The sequence below is a fragment of the Protopterus annectens genome, chromosome 1.part1 (assembly GCF_019279795.1).
Source record: "Protopterus annectens isolate FY-2018-M chromosome 1.part1, PAN1.0, whole genome shotgun sequence".
NCBI lineage: Eukaryota > Metazoa > Chordata > Ceratodontiformes > Protopteridae > Protopterus > Protopterus annectens.
In genome coordinates this window covers 670,158,575-670,180,898 of record NC_056726.1, presented here as the reverse complement: position 1 = coordinate 670,180,898, position 22,324 = coordinate 670,158,575, and the positions used below count along the sequence as shown (strand labels likewise).

The 22,324-nt window shown below is 37.2% G+C and overlaps 1 protein-coding gene across 1 annotated transcript in view; it reads left to right on the top strand.

The window, feature by feature from the left end:
- IL11RA (interleukin 11 receptor subunit alpha) overlaps positions 1 to 22,324 on the top strand; it is a gene marked incomplete in the record, with an annotated part of 3,068,236 nt that overhangs the window by 2,910,176 nt on the left and 135,736 nt on the right.

Below are 22,324 nucleotides of genomic sequence, written 5' to 3'. Positions count from 1 at the left end.
CTTTCAGTCTAGGTATGAACCCCAGGAAGATGAGCATTACTGAAGCTATGTCTTGACTGGAAGAGGGCTTGGCTTTGAAGGTGCTTACTCAAGTCAGCTTCAGTGCTTTGAGGGATGAGCCCACAACTTCAGCTAATAAAGTAACTGCTCTCCTATTTGGTATACTAGTAGATTGTGCCATCCCTCTTAAAGGATAGGTAACAAATTTTTGAATGCCAGACCACGGTCTCCTTTTCTAGTGGGTAGGCAGAGGAGACTGGATATCTGGACTGGTGTCAACTCTTAAACATGCAGTCTTTAGGTTGTTTGTTTTGTACTAAATTCATGTGTATTCCATGTAAAGTCTGGGCCCTTTGAAATTGAAAAGCCTTGGTTAGGACAGCTGGAGTATGAGTGGTGATGCTGGCTATGGTTTGCTTTATTGGGGGTTATCCTGCCTTTAAAATGAAATAATTGCATGGGTCACAGGATGTTCTTTGACTATCATTGTCCAAATGTTTTGGTAAATGACAAAGGCAATGAAGTAGTGCTTCACTGTAGAAGAGGGTAGTCAGTCTTGTGCATTTTTGCTCTTAAGTTTCTAGCAGGTCAGGTTATCCACTGATATGGGTACACCACATGGGCAAGAAATCTAGGTTTTTTTGGATTGCCATTAGGTTTGCCTCTAGTTGAAGTTGGGTTAAATGTGAAGTACACTTTGGGGGGTTATGGACTTGGGAAATGGATATTTCTGGCTTTAGGTAGATCCCCATTTCTATTTGCAGGAGACTTAATTCAGTTGTTGCCTGTCTCTTACTAGGAAGGTACCTTGCCCCCAACCCCCACTTCTACACACTTGTGTTGGTGATAGAGCTCACAATCCCCCTTTGCACATATTTCACATAAACTGATCAAAACAGGATCCTATCTGCAAGTAAAGGGTCTAGCCAGCATAAAATCAGGCATACAAACCATCAAACATCTGAATATAAATATTCTAGGCCATTACTGTTACTCTCATTATGGACCACATGTCTAGCTGCTTACTACGATTTGCTGAATAACTATGTGAAGACTTCCCCCAAGCCTTAAAATTGTCATGTTTTAATGCATGCATTCCTTATTGGGCCTAGTAGTCAAGGCAAAGGCTTAATGTCAGGTAAGGTTATTACAGATGGAAGAGGAAATGTTACCCCAATGAAGTAGGAATGGCACTGCATTTCTACAGAGTTTGTGCTACAGGAACAAATAAGATACTCCTATTTAAGTGTATTGACACCTTTTTATAAGCCTAGTGTGTAAACCCCAAATGTATCCCACAAGTTCTGTTGGATGTTTTCATCTTGTATATATGATTTGGTTACTTGACTCTGGCCATCGGATCTCTTGCCTTGGTAAGATTTGTGAGTTTAGTGGTAGCTCTACTGTGTTCTGAATTATGTGAAGACAATGGGATGTGCTGTGCATTGCTTTAGGTGACAAAATTAAAATGCCATCACATATTCTGGAAGTCTATTTTTCCAATACATGAGTTTATTGCCTTACTATCATCCATACCTACAGTTCTGTTGCTGAATCAAGCTCTGCAGCTGTTGGCTGAATATCAGTGGAAGAAATGACATTCCTAGTAAGTTTCTCACAGGTGCACAGAACCCTAAGGGTATCCTGTTAGAGTATAGTAGACTTGTCCATGTTATTTATCTTGTGGGTCTATATTAATATCCAAAGCTTCAAAATTTTGAACCTTGTAAGTTGGACAAGCCCCCTGCACCCCTCTCACATGCCCCCTACTTTATACCAATTACGAGATGTACACTTCAGTGTAGAAAAGTGGAATTCCTGTTCTGTGCTGGACGGAGCTATTTTTAACCTTCAAGCAAGTCAGTTTGATCATATAACGTTTGAACTTGGAAAAGTTCAAATAAATAGGGTCTTCCTGCAATTAAGAAGGTTCCAGATAATTTAAGATGAAAATATTTCAGTGGAAAGGCAAGACGGGGCCTAATGGGTATAATACAAAATGGGAAATCTGTCCAAAAAGTAAAGGGCAGCCCTAACAAAAATAAAATGTGTGAATTGTTAGAGCAGTACACTATGTAAGACACATTGCTCTGAAAGAATGTTCTATGAAGTTAAAGGTGTGAAACTGTTACGTTTTCTTAATGTTTCCTTCTGAGTACTATAGTTTTAGCAATGAGGGAATCTGTCACTACCACCCTGGATACAATGTGGAGACTATCTACTGCAATATTAAGTATCCCATGAAAACTGATATCTTGCCTTAGTTACCCATGTAGGTATGTTTCTCTCCCAAATTCTAGAGAATGGATTGCTGAAATTGCCACATGCTTTATTTAAGCAAGGCTGTATGAAGATGTCTCCCTTTCTAAAACTTCTTTGTGGGGGATATCTTCCCATTTTTCTTATGAAAGTCCATTTATCCTTCATACACCCACCAAATGGTGAAGCAATGGAAGGAGTAATCCTCTGAACACTACAGAATGAAAATATTGATGTTTAAAGGAATGTAGGATAACTGGAATCTCAGTAAAAGATTAGAATCTTGAGTAAAAGGGTTTTTCCATGTTTATATACCAACGTCTTATGCAAAGTAGAATATGAACCACTAGAGAAATCTTAACTGCTAAAATTCATGAATTTGTAAACTAAATAATTTAATCTATAAAAAAGATAATCAGTGATTGCAAACCAACCACTTTAATAACCTATCATTCTGCTCGTGCATATATATGTAAAAAAAAAAAAACAGTACTGGAAAAATAGGACATGCTCCCAGCACAAACACAATGTCTATTGCAAGGAGGCAAGCCCCATGGACACCCCTTCTGAGATATATATGCACACAATCTCTAATTTCAAGATTGCACAATGCCAGGGTAGGGATATATTTCTTAATAGCAGGGATTGCTGTATGCCTGTCATCTAGCCAAATGACATTTGGGAATTCCATTTAAGTGCTTATATATATATATATACATACAATGACTGGTAAATAGTTATTACCTCTACAGTACTACACTATTAATTTTCCTGTCTCCTAACATTGCTCCTTTCACCACTGCAGCTACCCACTTCTAAGTCTTTTACACCAACCCCTTCAGATTTACTTGTTTTGTGGAACCTCAAAAGCTTTGCTGATGTCCAGGTAGGCTGTAGCATCCCTGTCACATTCACCTGTTGCCTTGTTTATAAAGCAAAAGTCAATGACAGCTTGCCATGAATGTATGGTGACTGCTATAATCTATATTGTTGTCTTATGAAAGTTGTACCAGCTTCCTGTCAAGATTCATGACATGTTTCTCCATGTCCTTGGATTCTTTTTTTCTCAAAGTAAGAATTTTACACAGTTTCTGTCTTTGAATATGCAGAAACTTCTGTACTATCTAGTGATATTTAAAAAAATTTCCTCAAGGTATTGACACACTGGGTCAGATTTATGATTGGTCTGTTAGGCAGCCCATCTTGTTCTTTTTTACCCCCCTGCCTGCAGTTGGCCATAAACTCCAAGATTCTCTCATCAATAAGACCCACTGGGAAGGGCTGGATTCAGCACTAGGGGACCTGGTTACTGCCTGTGTCCCATTGTGGCTGGGGTCCTTGGCCACAGCCATTCAGAATTAGGTTAAAAAGTCGATTAGTTATAGCCACTGGAAAACAAATTTCTGTCCACACCAATTTATGCTCCGTACATTCTCTTGTACCCAGAGCTGGCACCAGTCTTGGCTTTGAACCAATGAGGCTGAAGCTAGCAGACTTTTGGGAAGTTGCTGCAGTGCACATCTGATTTGAAATAGTCAGGCAATTTCTTATGAAGCAACTCTTGGTTTCTCATGAAAGCAAATGGGACATGAAGTAGAAAACAGAGCATTGTATGAAGGATCAAATGCAGCAGCGAAGGGGAGTGTGCTGAATTGATTTTAGATGTGGTGCCAATTAAGTGTGTATAAAATAGTCTAGTTTAGAGGGGATATGTAGTTACATGTCTCATTTGGACAAAAGCCCTGTATTTTAAGTATGAGTAATGTTCCACACTATCTGCTTTAATTACTACTTTTTTCCTTTTTAGTAAATCACTGGGTAAATGTTTAGTACTTTAACTATGAATGCATTTTCAGTTTTATTTATTTTTTGCATGCAAACAGCTGTGAAATTCATTGTGTTTGGGTTCTTAGTGCAGACGAGTAAAGCTGTTAAGAGCTGCTTCCTGTAGTACAAGGTTTGATTCCCTCAGCATTCCCTTGTCTTCAAGGTGACTGCCAACTTACTTCATAAACAGTTCTGGGCTGCTACTGAAAAGGGACACTTGGGTTCAGTGGGCTGTATGGGGTTATTTGCAAATGCATTACACATTTGTCTTTTGAAATCCTGAACTCAACATATAGACACTAATTGTCACGAGCCCCATGTGTCTCTTAACTTGACAGGCTGCCTGATAAATTTTCACTAAATGTGAGTTTCAGGGAAGAGAAGTTTGTTTTTAATGCTAGCTCTGTGTGTGTGTTTTATTTAGGAAATGGCTGTGTTTCTTTCAGTAAATTTTGAAATAAGTTTTAAATGAAATCCAAGTGGCTGATTATTGTAAAAGTAAAGTAGGAAATATGTACATTTTGAACAGAGCTAATGGTAAATGTGATGAGACAGCTAAGTAATGGGATATTGGTATGGCTGCCGGGGCCTGATTCATTACTCTGCATAGTTTTTCCATTTGTTCATGACATGGCTATGTTGATCCTATACAAGGGGGTCAGACCTATAATAAAGGATGGCTATCCATGTCAGAAGACATAGGAAGATGAAAATGAGATGTAGGTATCCATAGAATACCTCACTCTCGATAAAGTAATGCACAAAAAGCAAAAATAAGTATAGAAGTAAACGCGTAAGCTCCAAGCACAGTAATCCTTTAATACAAGCAAGGTATTTGAATGTAAAACAACCAATGAAAAGAAGGTTGTAATTAACCAATTTAAATCTGCACAAATTACATGGATCTAAGATGCACTAAGGCACTGCTCACCTAAAAATATATATACAATATCTAAAATCAAGCGGAGACGCAGCCTTACGACATAGTAATAAGTAAAATCTATATATAAAAATAAGCATATATAAAGTCTGTATAAACACATATATAGAAAATGTACAGAAAATACATAAAAAAATGATTAAAATATATTAAATGAAAAAGCTTAGCGATGTTTCAAAGCTCTAGCTTTGAGAAAATGTTTTAAACAGATCCTACTATTTAATCCTGGCAGCTTGAAGCTGTAAAATCCATTTTTGTTCTAATGCTTCTGACTTATTCTTGAGATCACCACCTCTGATACGAACATGTAGAAGTTCTAAAGCAAAGAACTTAAACTTAGGGCCTTCATTAGCCACATGTATTGCCATAGCATTAGTCGTTTTGGCATTTCTAATATCTCTAAGATGTTCCAGAATCTTATCTTTGAAGGCTCTGTTAGTCTTGCCTATGTAATATAAAAAATATAGTGTACAGAAACAAAAGTATACCAAATTCTTAGTATAACAATCCGCATAGAAACTGGTGTCAATCTTGAACCCAAGTTGTGGATGTAAAAAGTAACCCCCACCATGTATACACACAAATGCAATACACCTTCTTCAGGCATATGTACCCTTTCTATCAGATAGAACCTGGGTCACAGGGTTCAAAAGTCTGTAGCACAGCTGAGTTTTAAGGGATTTATTATTTCTAAAATGAAAGCCGGGTTTATTCCCAATCACTCCTTTTAATTCTAGTAAAATTAATATGATGTCCCAATTCATGCTAATGACCTCGCATACCATGCCAGTATTGCTTGCAAAAGTCAAAAGCATTCTAACCTTTGTGTTACTACTATTAGTGCGACCTTGATTATCAGCATCATATAGCCTTTCGATGATCGAGTCAAGGTACAATTAAAGTAGGGTTTACTCCTGCCCCTCCTGTCCTTCCAAGCATCAGATATCTGAGCATCAATGACATCACTTTTATAACCTCTACATCTAAATTCTTCCTTCAATGAAGCCAAAGCCACTGTCAGTTTAGCATCATCACTATGTAACTGCATCATGAAGTTTGTCCAAGAAGCTCATGAAATTTAGTGTGATTAGGATGTATACTGTTATGTAATATATTATTCCTTCTAACACTCTTTCTAAACACACTAGTAGACAGAGTGTAAAGCATCTCTGCTAATTTCACCGTCTAAGAATTCAATCAATGTGGAAGAATACTTATAAGTGAATTTGAGGAACTCATTCACATCATTAATGGATTGTAAAAATTCCAATAAAGACTGTTCAGTGTCTTGCCAAGCAGAAAAATATCATCCACAAACCGCGTATACCATCCAATGGCGGTACCGTATCTGTTATTGGAGAGAATATATTGGATTTCCCAAATGGCCAGTGATAGATTGATGTAGCTATTGGCACAGGCAGTGCCCATAGCTTCTAAGCATTAAGCCGCACTAAAATGTTGTATACAGTAATGTTTATATGACAAGTGGGTTGTTGAATAAAACCCAGCACTCAATTAATTTATCTTTAATTGGCCAGTATTGTTAAACATATAGCATTTATTAATATATTTTTACTGTACCTTCTTTATAGCTTTCAGCAATTGCAAAGGGGTTGGCATCTGTCAGGTCATATAGTCTGCTTTAACTGGAGTGATGATCAGATCCTCCTGGTTTTCAGAACCATTATGTACTCATTTTTTCATTTCCAACTGTAAAACAAAATTCAGCATTTAGTAAAAAATTGATACTTTGGCAGTTAGCACAGATGACTGATGTTCTAACATGTTAAAAATATGATTTCTGAGGCAAGGGTGCAGGAATTGAATCTTTCCACCACCTTTTACCTGCTGTGAGACCTTGAGGAAGGCACTCAACCAGATAGCGCTTTGGAGTATTGCAAGTTTAGGATAGGCTCCTTAATGGTCTCCAGGACTGCATGCTGATAACTATGAACCTGTTTTCATTGTTTGCCATACATTCCCTATTTAATAGCTGATCTACTTCAGGAAATGGTATGGCAATATCACCAGCACACCATTTTGTAACAGACAATTTATTCAAAGGCAGCAAACACTGTACTTGTAGATGAAACACTGTATGCAGAGTTGTTTGGCAGTAACAATTTGCAGTAGTAATACTTCTCTGTGAAAAAATTCAAATGACTTTTGCTTCTGTAGAGATTGTGCAGATTGACATAGGTGATTAATATTTGTATTGGTTTCATAAAAGATGTATTTAAACTGTACTACTTATAGCTGGATCTTATGGTATGAGACTAGAGACGTTTATATAATTTCATGTAGTTCCTCCAAAGCTACCATTAAAGTACTTGTAATTTATTTCTTCATAACAGTAAAAGGTGTATACAGTAAACATACTCCCTGTAGCTGTTGATGGGGTTGGGGGGACATCTGTGGATGAAAGTACCATATACTCAAATTGTCTAGTCATTTTTAAAGGACTGTTTTGAAAGTGTTTGTGTTTAAATTGAATTGGAATATTTTGGCTACTGTGTGTTTCTGTGAAACAAATTTTAAATATGAAACTTTGGCCATTGTTATTATTATTATTTTATTTACACAGGTATCTAAGAAGGATGCAGTTATCAGTGTAGCTATAATTGTTATTTTGGGGGTGTTTGTGGATGCATAATGACTGACCATGATTGCTAATTAAAATCCCATTAGTCTGTCTTTGCAGGACAAATATAGATTATGTGAAGTAAATTGGAATACTTCACTGAGGTTATTTTAATCACAATCAGACACGTGAAATGTATCCAGTTGCCAAAGGGTCCAAATTTTTGTGTAGTTATTGTTGGATTATAACAGCAGATTGAGTGGCCTTTTGCTGGCACACTCTGAAATGGGTACTTTATGGTTCTTAAATTATGTTTCACTGTTTACTGTAATTCTCATCTGAGATAAAACTGTATAAGGTGAGGATGCCAAAATGGGACATTTGTTTATATATGCAGTTCAGTTGTGACTTTTTTCTCTCTTTTTCAGAATGTTCAAAAAACAGCATCCCACTATGAGCTACTTTAAAAAATTTCAAACAGCTGCAGTGTGTAACTGACTTCTTCTGTTGCAGAAATTGCATGTTTACCTGAAGTTTGAGACAATGGAAAGAAAGTTTCCTCAGCCTTGAATGATATGTTATAGTTTAACAACATGGATGTATTAACTCATTCACTCCAATGGATCTGAGGAAGTTTGCACTTTGACTTCCAATAGGTCAAGCATAAGCCTTTTGATAGAATCAAATTATGTCCTCACATTTGAAACAAATGTTCATATCTTTGGAAACATATGGGTTATGAAAGAAGTATAAATGGCAAACTATTTTTAGAGTGGCAGTATTTGTTAAGTGCTAGGACTTAAACCGAATTCTATAAGTCACAGTAAAAACTAATTTACATTTGTAATGTTTTGCAAACAACTTACAATACCTCAGTATCCACTCAAGTTGCACAGACACTATTAGCAACATTTTATTTATATATCTGAGAGCTTTCATATGAGGCTAAGGAGTTTTGCTGTGTTACTTGCTTGTTGAAATATTTAGAAAATGTGAAAATGTATATCTATATACATTAATATGATAAACAACAGTATCTCTTTACCTTTACTAGACAGAGGTCAAATATTAATGCAGTTGCGTTTGCCATTATGTAAGCTTTAAGATGAAATATTTTAAAAACTTGTGGATGGCATGGTTTAGGAATTATTGATGCAAATATGAACAAGCAATATTTGACACCTAGAGTCATCAATAGAAAGCAACTGCAGATGCACCTGGAGGTGTCTCTCAGATGTAATGAGTTAAAGGGGACCATTAATCTTTTAGCCAAGAAGCATGCTGCAAAGCTTAAAGTAGAAGTGAAGGGCTTTGGGATAAAAGTATTGTTTACTTTATGATTGCAATGCCAACTGTATGTTCAGTGGTATTGAACCAAGAAGGAGGAAGGTTAAAGCACAAACTTAAAAACAGAATTCCACAGTAAAACTAAGAGCTCTGCAGTCTTTCTTAACTTGAAATGTGTGACCATAGTTAAGCGTTACCCACATTCCTTTGTTAGTGCTTCTCTTGGGACAGCTTTGCCTTCATTTACTGTTACTTTCCTTGCTGGACACTTTATAGCATCTCTATGGTATAGTCTTTCATTTTTCATCCTCTGTAAAACTTATGTAGATTAAATAGCTACTAGGCATATATGTAGTCTTCTTGATGAATGTGTCATCAAGCCCGATTTCTCAGCTGTGCCCAGTTAGTCTGGATACTCTGCTTTTAGCATCTACATAAGCAAATGCAGCCTGAAAGATTTTGACTACAGGAAGCAGCATTACAACTCATAGCGTCTGTCTTGAGCTACTAGGGTTATCATGCTTCTAAAAGCATAGTGATGTCCTAATGTATAGGTAATTGCATGAATACCTCTAGAGGTATGTGCGTAGACAAAGTGCAACCTTGTAGGAACTGGGTACATAAACTTGTATACAAAAAAGCTGTATTACTGCTGATAATGTAAGAGTTTTTTTCTTGTGTACTATAAAGGGTTCTGCAATCTAATCTGTTTATGTTCATTCTCAAGGGTAGATGGAGTATCCCTGATGAAATTCCCACTTTGTAAGGGCCTCTACAGATATAAGCCTTTTCTCCATAGTTTCAGACCACGATTCTTGTTGGTAAAACATCAGTAAGTTTGGTGTGTAACTAGGGGTAATTTCAGATAGGCTTCTCAATGGTTCTCTTAACTACAAGCCAAGTAATTACCTATGAGCTCCCACCATTCTACCGAATACTTCATTAAGCCTTTCTGGTATTCCCAGTGGTGTAACAAACCCAATCTCAATGATCCAGGACACTGACTGTTTTATGATCATATCTGGCAAAGCACATTGTCCTAAATTGTAAGGCAATGTTCTATTTCCTAGGCTAAAGCAGTCCAGGTGATGGAAGGAAAGTGTATGGGAGGATATATTGATTACAAATTACTTACGCCCATAATCTTTGAGTAGATAGGAGTTACAGGGGTAGTATGCTTGATCTTAAACCCTTTCATTTTGCAGTAAACTTGCTGTTGGAAGGAAGCTTTAGGATTACCATCATGATGGCCTGCCATAGCAGTGGTCCTGAAAATAGCAGGATTGGAAATGAAAAGAACAAGGCTTTGTAAGTAAAATTACCAATTCAGTCTTCTCATCTGAAAGGGACTTGCATTCATTCTACACAGCTGTACCAGCTTTCTTGAGGCAGACTCGTGTCCCCCAAAATAAGTAAATAAACTTGAGAATTTCATACAGTGGGGCACCTGTAGCTCAGGTTTGGTGTATCCAAGTGCTTACTGTTCATATCACACTTGACACAAATGATGTTTTTTTACTATTTTGTATTCACAATATGGACAGAAGACCTATTTGCAGAGACCCTCAAATGGAACTCAAAGGAACTGTTGGTAGTATAAGGTATATTTTGGGGCACAAAGAGCAAAAATTGTAAAATCAGACAGGCTGCATCTGTGTCCTACAACTGGCTGTGTTTTAATTTCCATTTAGCAACATTGTAACAAACATTACAATGGTAAAACCAAACAGATTGTTTTCTAACAATACAGATGTTAGATGCATGTCTGCTTTTGCACATTGCTAGTCTTTTGGGTAGAACATGCGTGACTTCATAACTGTGTGCTGTTATAGCTACAACACGTCTGTCTACATGAATCATCAAGAATCTATATTTTTCCCCTGTGTAAACCATACAGGTTTTTCTACTTCTCATAGCTCATGAAGACTGCCTTTTCTCCAGCACATTAACCCTGAAAGGTCACTAATGCTTATAGTTTTATAGCTGATATTTACTAGACAGAACTGAGCTAAACTGTCAGTTCTCCTGCTATGTCATTTATGTAGCTACTTGTTCATTAGATGTCTTTATTTCTTGCTCAGGTAAGTGATCAAATATTGAAAACGGTGACGTCTCAATTTGAAAGGCACTAATATTATTAATCATGGGGTCCTTTTTAAACTGAGTAGGACCCCTGCAGGGCATTTCTAACTTGTCCTTTATCTTAAACAAATGGTGAGATTGGGGTGAGTTTAGGGTGCTGCTGAGTAACTGCATTAAATCATTGGCAGCTTCCATGAAACAATAACTATTCACTTGGTGTGAATAAATATTGGGAAAGTTGTTGCCTTGAACAAGTTACACTACATGTTTTTCCTGAAGAGGTAAATATCTGAAGCATGAACTTTTCATCAGCTGTAATACTGAGATGAGACACCTTACAAATGAGGTGTCCGATATACCTGAATATATAGTGCATATGCAGTATTCTTGCCCAAAGTTGCATTTGGGTATCTGGTTGAATCGAAATATCAAAATCACATACAACCTGAACAATAATTAATAGCCTTCAGAATAGATAAACTGTGGCTTTTGGCAGTACAGGATGCCCAAGCAGCTGTTAAAAGCCATATGTGATAGTAAATGCAAAGTGCCTTTACTCCTCCACTTTCAAACTTTTTCCCTTTTGTCTACTTGGAACATTAGTCAAGTCCCTTTCAGATGTAAATAGCATACCTTTGGCTCTTTCCTGGGTTTGTTTAACCCTACTACCTAGTAGGTTTATACCCTTTTAATTAGTGATGTAGCTCATGTATGCCATATCTGCACATAGCATTGTTTGGGATAGCCTACCAAGAAGGTAAGCATTACAACCAAATATAATTCAAAACAAGGCTATACTCTTCCCAGCCCTAGAGTACTAATAAAGGGGATGATTACATATTTGGGCCATTGCGCTTGGTTAATAACAGTAACATTTCTCCAGATGGGATGCTTCATCACTCCTGCAATTGTAACTGTTGTACACATGTAAAAAAAAGGGTTTCTTATCCCAAGTGTGTTCCCCGAACTAGATGGTTACTTTATTAGGCATGCAGAAATCCTAGCTAGTTTAAGTTTTAACTTCGACTATTTTTTTTTTCAGATGATCTTTGAAAATCTGCTGGATTTCATTGGGGAGAAGCAAGGTGGAAATGTCAAAGCACCTCTAAATTATGAAGAAATAAAAGCTGCAAATGTGTATATTGTATAATTTCTTTTCAATAATAAAACACAAAACTCAAATATTGCCTAAAGTAAGATTTTTTCAGTATTTTGCTGCTGGAATGCAAACCGTTCTTGCTATTGTGTGTTGCCAACTTAACTGGCATTGAGTTGTGGTTTAAACTGGGTGCTTAATCCATGACAAGTTAACCTCTTTTGTCAAACTGATTTGCTGGATTTGACAGTGACTTGACTACATTAAAAATCTGTGGTGCTGTAGGATGAACTTAAGGAATAGACAGCTGTGTATTGAAAGAGGAGTATTTTGGAGCTATGGATGGAATAAGGTGCATTGATACTGGTTTTGAATTAAGATGGTGCTTTTTGGTATTTGAGCACTTAAGTGTAATGAGATGGCTGGGAAAGTATAGTGCAGTGTGAGATGGGACAACAGTCAGATCAAGGATATTTCATTTTCATATTTAACTCCCAAAGCCCCACATTGGGGTTGTGGTGATGGTAATATGTATGGCTCCACTAGCTGCACCTTCTTAAAAAGGCTCACTAAACATTTTAAAAATGTTCAGAGGATAAACACATGTATGTTCTAGGTTAATTTCTTCTTGCCTTAAATACATCTGTGATGCCCGTGCACTGGCCCAGTAATCAAGGAGCTTCAGTCCTCACCAGTGAGGGACATGCACATTGGGAGGATGATAGATACCGACACAATAAACTACAATTTCCTTTAAGAGCACTCAGAGATCACAGTCAGTCTGGGACTGGTTTCTCCCTCTGTCCCAAGAGTCCCAATAAGACTCACCACTTGTAGAGCTATAGGGTTAAGATCTCAGCTGAGTGGTCAAGCCAAAGTCTCCAGCAACCTCTCTGTCCAACCAGTGCATCATGTCCCTGCCCAAGTAGCTGCACACACACACACAATTAATTTATATACAGACACACAGACACTCCTGGGGAAGACTGGCACAGGTTCTCCGGTTATACCCCCCTCTGCCCAGACTATATGGTAGTACCACCTGCTACAAACCACCCTTATCAGCTATTTATTTTATTTTTTGTTATTTTACAATTGTTAACCGGGATAGTCCAACTGGATACATGTCATTTTCAGTGGAGGTCCGGGGAGAAAAGCTCCAAAGAAACACATATGCAAGACATTCAAACAAAATATTTTAACATGTTTCTAGTATATACAACCACACCATATAGATAAGCACACATTATTAATTCCTTGACAAAGACATATAGAATGATCAATACATATACAAACAATATTAAAATTTGTTAAATAGCTAGAGTCACATCATGCATCTGGATGTGATATTGATAAGACTGTGCAGTCCTATCAGGAGATTGTGTGTTTAAGGCAAGAGTTACTGCAGGAGTGGAGTAGGACTGAAGTTAATCTGGTGTGGAGCAGGGACATAACCATTTGTTGCTGAGATGGCTTTTGATAGATTTTTTTAAATTTGGGTAGAGAAGATTCCAGGGTAATGGATGAAGGCATAGAGCTCCAAATTTTGGATATGTAAGATGAGTAGAGGGAGTCACTGGCGTGGTTGTGGGATCTAGTAACTGTTAATAGTAACTTTTCTGTGGAGCAGAGTTGCCTAGGACAGGAATATTGTTGAATTAGGTTGATTAAAGCTGGTGTTTTATTTGGGTGGGAGAGCAGCTTATAAGTGATGATAAGTTGATTGTAGATTAATAAATTTGGCAGTTCATAGCCAGTCCAATTGTTTTAGGTTATGACAGTGATGGGTTCTAAAAGATGAGTTATTAGCAAATTTGGCTATTTGATTATAGCAGGTTGGCAGTTTGCTGGTTGCTGTTTTGGATAGATTTGTTAGGATTGGGGATGCATAAAGTAATGGTGAGAGCAAATGAGTGTGAGCATTTGTGGTCCTAGCAGTATGGGTCAGGAAGGATTTGTGTTAGTAGAGACTACCTAGCTTTCTGTGAGTGCTTTTAATAGCTAGATTAATATGGATATCAAACTTTAACTTGTTATCAATGCTGACACCTAATAGTTTTGTGTGGGATTCGGGTGTGATAACTGTACCATTTTTAGAGTGAATACTGAAAGTGGCGGTAAGGCTGGTATTTTGTGAGGGGTGAAATAGCAGGATCTTGGTCTTTTTGGGGTTAAGAATGAGGCCATTGTCAATAAGCCAGTTTTCAACTGAGTGGAAATTATCTTGGGTTTTATTGTGTAGTTCTTGCAGAGTTGAGGCACTGCATATTATAGTGGAATTGTCTGCTTATTGGATAAGGCTAGTGCTATTTGCTGCTGAGTGGAGATTGTGAAAACTGAGAATAGCAAGGGATCCAGTATTGATCCTTGAGATAACCCAAGAGTGACTCGTAAAAGTGGAGACAAGTTATTCTTCCACTGCACTGCTTGTTGCCTGTCCCTAAAATAGTTGTTGAAGCAGGAGATTGGTTGTCTAAGCCTAGGTTTTTGAGGTGGCAGATGAGTTTGTTATGGCTAACCATATCAAAGGCTTTTGATAGGTCAAAGAAAAAGGCAGAAGTAAGTTTACCATTGTTCCTTTTATGGTTTATGGTATATGTGAATGCTAACAGAGCTGTGGTTGTACTATGACCTGGACGGAAACCATGTTGAATTGGAGATATGAGTTCCTGATTTATAAGGTGGGACAATAGTTGATGGTGGATGCATTTTCTAATATTAGAGCCAGTGGAGATAGAATAGCGATTGGTCAATAGTTGGATATATCATAGGAAGTGCCCCCTTTGTGAAGAGGTATGATACAGACAGTTTTCCAAATCAGGGGAACTGTAGCTTCAGTGATTGCTCTGTTGATTAGTATAGAAACTGGTACAGCTATTTCTGCTGCTGCCACTTTTAGAAATTCATTGGGGAGGGAATCTACTCCTAGTGTTGTGGGTTTCAGGTGGGATAGTAGCTTTCTCATGTAGGAGGTTGGGGTGTGTTGCAGTTTAAAAGTGGGCATGTAGTTAGTGGAGGTGGGGACACCTGTTGTAGTGACAGTGAGATGTTGTTGGGCTAGAGCTTGTATGGTTTCAGTAAAGAATGTATGGAATGATTCAGCTATGTTGTCTTTTGTTAAACCTGATGTTGGGGTGGGGTAATTGTTTTACCAGGGTGTAGTAACTTGTTTAAACCTGCCCAGAATTTCATAGGGTTATTCATGTGTTGGTTTTGATGGATAATGAAGTAGTTTCTTTTGTCTTGGATAAGTAGTTTTTTGGTTAAATTCCTAATCTGTTGGTAGGCTTGCTGTGTACTAGGGCTTTTATCAGACCTCCAGGTTTTCCAGGCTCTATTTCTTTCAGCTATTTTTTGCCTAGTTTCCCTAGATAACCATGGAACTGGATTTGACTTTACTCTGGTAGTTGTTGCAGGGGCATGTCTGTTTAATATATGTAAGAAGGTGGAGTTGAAGTGTTTAATAGCTTTGTTTAAGGGTAGGCAATAAAGGTCAAACCAATTATATAGCTTTAGTTCTAGTCTGAAGTTAGTGGGATTAAAATGTTTTTTGTTTCTAATTGTTTGAAGTATAGGAGTTTAGGGGTGATGGTAGTTGTATTTAAGTAAGAAAGTAGTTTGATGGTCACTCAATTAGTTTGGAAGGGTTCCGGCTAAGTAGAAGCAGGGTATTTTATTTAGTAAGATCCAGTCTAATAGGCTTTCTTTTTTACTGTTTTTGACTATTCTGGTGGGCTGTTTGATTACTTGAGAGAAGGTATGAAGATTAATATGGTTAGTGGGTATTTGAGCAGAGCATGTGAGCCATTCTATAATAAAGTCAGCTAATACAGTGGTCTCATGAGGCATGGATTGTGATAACCATTGAAGGAATGTCTCCATGATAGGGATGTTATTGCCTGGTGGGATAAATCCTGTTACTAGGTTGATGGCTTTTCTGTTACTTATTTTAAGCTTTGCTAAGAGAATTTCTGCTTTTTCCAAAGGGGGTGTGGTTACCTCGATTTTAGTTATGGATAAACTATTTTTGTACAGCAGGGCAATGCCTCCACCCTTTTACCTAGTCTGTCTTGCCTAGGTATACTATATCCAGGTGGTAGGATCTCGGTGTCTTGGTTAGATGGTTTTAGCCATGTGTCTGTTATACCAACTATATCTGGAGAGTATTGAGAGATTAGAGTGTGTAGTTCATGTGTTTTGTGTTTATGCTTCCAATATTTAGGTTTAGGAGGAGTAGACTCTTTAATGGCCTGGAATTAAGTTGTACTGTCTTGGGAAGCTGATGTGAATTGGCCAGAGGACTTGTATTGTTAGGACCTGGGTTTGGGTGGATATCACCAGCACTCAGGAGCTGTTGATGGATATTTTGCATTAGTTTTGCTAGTTTTTGTAGTATGGTAAAGTATTTTTGGGTTGATGTTGATTTGGGGTAAGAGGTAAAGAGTTTAATATGGCTATAGCTTACAGCAGTAGTATTGTATAAGCTGGGGTTAATTGTTAGGGAGTAAGGAGGTAGGATTGGAGAGAAATTGGCAGTGGATTTGTGGGGTTGTGGGATGTTGTCCTGTTCTGGGCAGTCGTAAGATGTAATGTGATAGGTACATACTAAGAAGAGTAGTAGTGACATTTGTAGGAGGTATGTCTTCATTATTAAGGAGAGTTGGTAATTGATTAGATTTGTAGGTGTGGTATGTCTGAGTATATGCGGGGATGGGAGGGATGTGGAGTGGTTGTTGGGTGTGTGGGGGAGTGGATAGCTATGTGTATGTGTAGTTGAGGTGGGGGTGGGTGAGAATTGGGGTAGGGTAGGGGAGCAGAGTGAGCCCGAGCATTAGCGAGGGTGAACGGAGCGGGGTTGGACCAAGCTGGAAGGTAAGCCTTCAAATAAACATTTAGACCTGGGAGCAAAGCTGGATATTGAGTATGCTACAGGTTTGTTGATTCGACTGCTAGCTAGAGTGCTAGGAAATTCAGAATGCTACATTGTCTTTCAAGAGTTTAACTGCCTTGAACAGGTATTCCCAGATAATGACCACCTCAGTCAGGTATATTAAAGCATCATAGGCGCTCTCTGTAAAGCAGGATCTTTAATTACATATTTCCTTTGGTGAGGGGAAATTATAGAATTTAGTCTCTGTCCTGCAAGAAGACTGTTAAGAGAGAGTGGTCTTCTAATACCACAATTCTGTAGTAAAGGTCTGCTTTTTGTAGGGGGAAATAGAGAGGGAGTACTATCCTTGCAACTGCCCTTAGATGTGCTTACAAAAAAGAGATAAGATGCTGCTATTAACCTTATTGTATTTAATTATTTGAAGGCTGTAGTCTTTGTTGGAGTGGACTGCACAGTAGAAGCTTGAAGCAGCAAACAATGACTCAGAGGAAAGTTTGGGTGGGAAATTGATTATTGGTGGTTGTAGGTCTAGAAGGGAGGAGATAAAATGTGAGAATGTAGAGTAAATTACACACTTTTTGTTTAGCTACTATAAAGACCCTTATCAAAGGGTGTCCAATTCTACTATGCAATGTTACTCTTATCCAAATGCTAAGTGTGACTAAGACACAATGGCTATTTAGTAGTGGTGTGTACAGTATCACCAAATACATGCAAGTATGCCAAGAGCTTATATATCTCTACACAAAAAACAGCCACAATTAAAAGGTTTAAAAATATTTATTAATAATTATTAAAATCACCAGACAATACTTATTAACTCAAAACAGTGACAGCAGAATTCAGAATCACAGCAAATACTTTAAAATAACATATTAGGACAGTCTCAAATAAATATAGTAAACATCTAACTAATCTTGCTATATTCCTATCCTATTCCTAGACACTGTGTTTTAAATAACTTACAGAGCAAATACAAGTGATGGTGATGTTGTCAGATCCAGAACAAAATACAAAATGCACTGACTTTCTGTCTGAAATAGTTCTTAAGTTAATAATACACTTTACTGCTGAATCATCTCAGATGACATCATTCTTGTCACCTCTACCTAAGTTTCCCAGGCTAGCAGGAAATAAATTTTTATATTCGCCATCTTGGCCACACATCCCCAGTTATATGTTTTTTTCTGGTTAGTGCTTTGGTATTCCCTGTGGCCATCCAGGAATATCAATTGACATATTTTTCATGAGGCTAGAAGAGTCAGTCTTCTAGGCTAAGTTCATTGCATAAAGATAATGGCAGTTCTCCAACCTGTGTCTTATCATTTGCTGTCCAAGAGGTTTCCATGATTTAAAAAAAGGAGGTTGGAGTATTTGGAAACTACTCTAAGTTGATTAGAAGGCTGTCTTACTGATATTCTGCACATTGGTGGTGACTATAAGGTTTTCATTTAATGTCACTGTTGTTGTCTTTCAGCTTTTCCCACTTAAGGGTCACCACAGCAGAACTCTGTTCTGGAACTTTAAAGAGCCTTATTCAATTATAAAAATATTATCATATACATCTATAAACATTTCTATAAAACATATATATATATATATATATATATATATATATATATATATATATATATATATATATATAAATCCATAAATAAAATATAATACAATATTAAGGGCCTTCATTCTAAGAATACTTTTAATAGAAACACTATTATTAAGACCCGGGGGACTTGGGCATTCAGTCTCAATAGCCAAATCAATTCTTTTTCATCCAATAAATGGGGGCTTTTTTTGTATTAACTGTGTTGGTGATGTCATATAATTTGTCTATTTAAACCTGGTGGTCTATTGATTATGTTGTCTGATGAAATTTGTTGATTTTTAGTAAACAAAAGCGCTAACCTTTACCTATTTTGTGACTTTGTTTTTTTCCTCTTGAATTGGAGTCTACTTTGTTTATTTTTATTTTGTTTTTGTTTTTGTGTTTGTTCATGGAGGAAATTACTGCTCAGGAGTCACAAGTTTGGTTCCCCAATGAGAGCATAGTGGTACCATCTGGATCTGATGCGGTTGGGAGATTGACTGCATTGATTGAAATCTTGAAGCAAAGTGTGGATACCTTAGCCAGCAAAGTAGCAATGTCTTGGCCTCGGTCATTCGGGACTTCTATTTTGGGTAATCCACCTGGTTCGAATGAACAAAGGATTTTGCATGCTGGTAACTCCGGATCACAGGATCGAGGAAATCCATATTATGCTTATGTTTCATTGGCTGGATTGCCGTGTTCAGGCTTCAGGACATCTCCTTTGAGTGGTAGCATTCATAACGGGCCGCAGCAGGTTGATGGGACCCAAGCAGGGCCTGTAAGTACTTCTTCTACCATTCCTTATTTGAATGGATGGTTTAAAGAGCCCGCTTTATTTACGTCCAAAATTCCATCATCGGACAGTCAAACAGGCATATCAGAAAGTAACACTTTTGTTAATAACTTGAAGATTTTTGATTTAAAATTGTTTTGCTTCAAGAAATTGCAACTTGAAGTACAATATCTTACTGAATGCATTAATAGGCAACAGGTTCTGAATGGACTGAGAGAATGGCGTTATCCGATGGGACTTGTGATTAATTCTACTTTTCATAATGATTTGTTGAAACTTTTTGACTGGCAAGGCTGTGAATTTATGAGCCTACTTGTCAAGGAATATTGTTTACAAATTGACTTACTCAAAATGGAATTATCTATCCTTGACTCTAGTATTTGTTTGGACAATGATATTTTTACGATACAGGTATGATTTTATGCATATTTTGTCTAGTATTGAGGGTGCTTTGAGTAAGATCAGAGACAATAAGGTTAAGAAGTTGAACAGGGACAAAAATGCTTATGAAAAGGGGTTTGCTTACCCTCCACCCCCACCAAATTCTATGAACAGTTCTTCAGAAAGTGTAGGTTCTTTGATTAGCAACTCTGTCTCTGGTCCCAATAACATTATGGGAACATCTAGTGATTTGGGGGATGCTGTTGCTTCAGGGAGTTCTCCTATTAGGAGGAGTGAGAGAATTTCTAATAAACAGAATAACACTAATAATAATAATAATAATAATAATAATAATAACAATTCTAGTTCCTCTCAGGATTTTCAGGGGGCCAGGAATGGGAACACTGGTGCCCAACAGACCTGAACACAACAACAACGTTGGAAAAAGAAATCACAGAACAGGTGAAAGAGATAGAATTTTCTCCTGTTAATGTTATTAGTTCGGATTGTCTTGTTGAACATTTCATTTCAGTTGAAGTTTTGGTTAATAGTACTAACGATTTTAAGATTTTTAATTATTCTACATTTGTACCTTCACCCAATTTAATTGAGATTTTAGCAAAAGGACTTAGCTTTTTTAGCCAAGACATTAATTGATCTTAAATGTTATACCAGAAAATTGAATCTTAATGTTCTTCTAGGTTGTAATACGAGCTTAACTAATGAGTTTAGGATTGCTAGTGTTTTTAATCCTGTTTTGCATACCTCCATTTTTCTTTTTGAAAAAATCTGTGAAAATGATATTAGGTCTCTTTTGAATAACAAGGTATTGCATGGTTCTCAATTGTATAATTTGTCCCCCCCAGAGAGGGATGCCCTCATTGATTTAAAATTTGCTGACGTGCATGTTATCAAACCCGATAAGGGGGGAGGGCTGATTTTCATGAACAAGGATGATTATATTAAGAGAATGAAAACCTTCTTAACTGGGGAAGCATATGTGAAAGTTTCCAGGAATGAATGAATGGTGCTCACCAACGGGTTAGGGGGTTTATTAATGACTTGTTTATTGATGGGATTATTGATGTTGATTTATACAATTATCTCAACATTGCTCACACCTTTACATCTATTATGTTTGGATTGCCGAAAATCCACAAGGACTTACGTAATCCTCCACTTCATCCTATTGTGGATGGCAGGCAATCCATTATATATGGTTGTGCCAAATGTATAGACACAAGGATGTCCTTTTGGATGAGTCCCAGATTTGTAAGGACTCTTGGGCATTCCTCGAGGCTAGAAATAATCTGCCCTTTTCTGAGGACTTCAACTTTTTCATGGTTGATGTCCGTGATTTGTATACAGTCATACCTCAGGACACTGGCTGTGATTGGATTAGGGACTTTTTGCTTGACAAACATGTTGAAGGGTCTGTCATTGATTTCATTATTTATCTTTTAGACTTGGTCCTCAGTAATAATGACTTTATTTTTCATAGGGATTTTTATTTACAGAAAGCGGGTGTTGCCATGGGTTCTCCCTGTGGGGCCACCTTTGCTAACACTGTGATGGCTTACTGGGAGAAGAAATTTCTTTTTAAGGATGATATTTTCTGGCAGAGGGTAGCATGGTACACCCATTATTTGGACAACATATTTATCATTTGGAAGGGCGACCAGTCTTCGGCTAATTCCTTTATTGAGCAATTTACATATTTTTTGGAATTTACTTGGGATTTTTGGGATGATAAGATTTCATACTTGGATGTTGAGCTCATTAAAGACAAAATAAATAGAAGGTTTATTTCTAGGATATTTAGGAAACTAACCTATTCGAATGCCTTCCTTCATTTTTCAAGTTCCCACCCTTATTATCAGAAGAGGGTGGTCGTCAAGGGCCAATTGGTTCGGGGGGCAAGTTTGGTGTCCTTGGAGGTTGATTTTTTTAGTTAAGTGTAACCTTTTGAAAGAAATGTTTATCAAGCGAGGTTATCCTAGTAAACTCTTGAATGATTTAATTTATGAAGTCCATCATAAGAAATTGAGGGGGACTTTTAAACCATTATTGTGTAAAAGCGAATTGTTGGATGGGATGGGAACTGGAATAGATGAAAATACCTCGTTGATTAGTTCATCAGCAATTGACCTGAGTGAACCAACTGTGGACAGTATTAATTTATTTGGTACGGTTAACAATTCAAATCTTTCCTTTAATAAAAGTCTCAAGAATACAAATTTTATTACTACCTTTTCTTTGGATGCACCTTTGGTAAAATCTATTCTTATTAAGAATTGGTGTTTCCTATTGGAGGATAGTATGATTAGGAATAGTGTGGGAGACTTTCTGAAGATTGTATTTAGAAAAGGGAAAAACTAGAAAGTTATTCTTGAAAATGGGATGCCCATTTACAATTTACCGCACTGCAGCATTCTCAAATATGGAGCAGGTTGTTGGTGCAAACATAATAATACTAAAAATTTTTTTGTTATACATAATCGAAAATATTATATTAGGGGCAGATTTAATTGTAATTCAAGGGGCGTTGTTTATTTAAGTTCCTGTTCTGTTTGTTCTGCCTTTTACATTGGGAGAACAG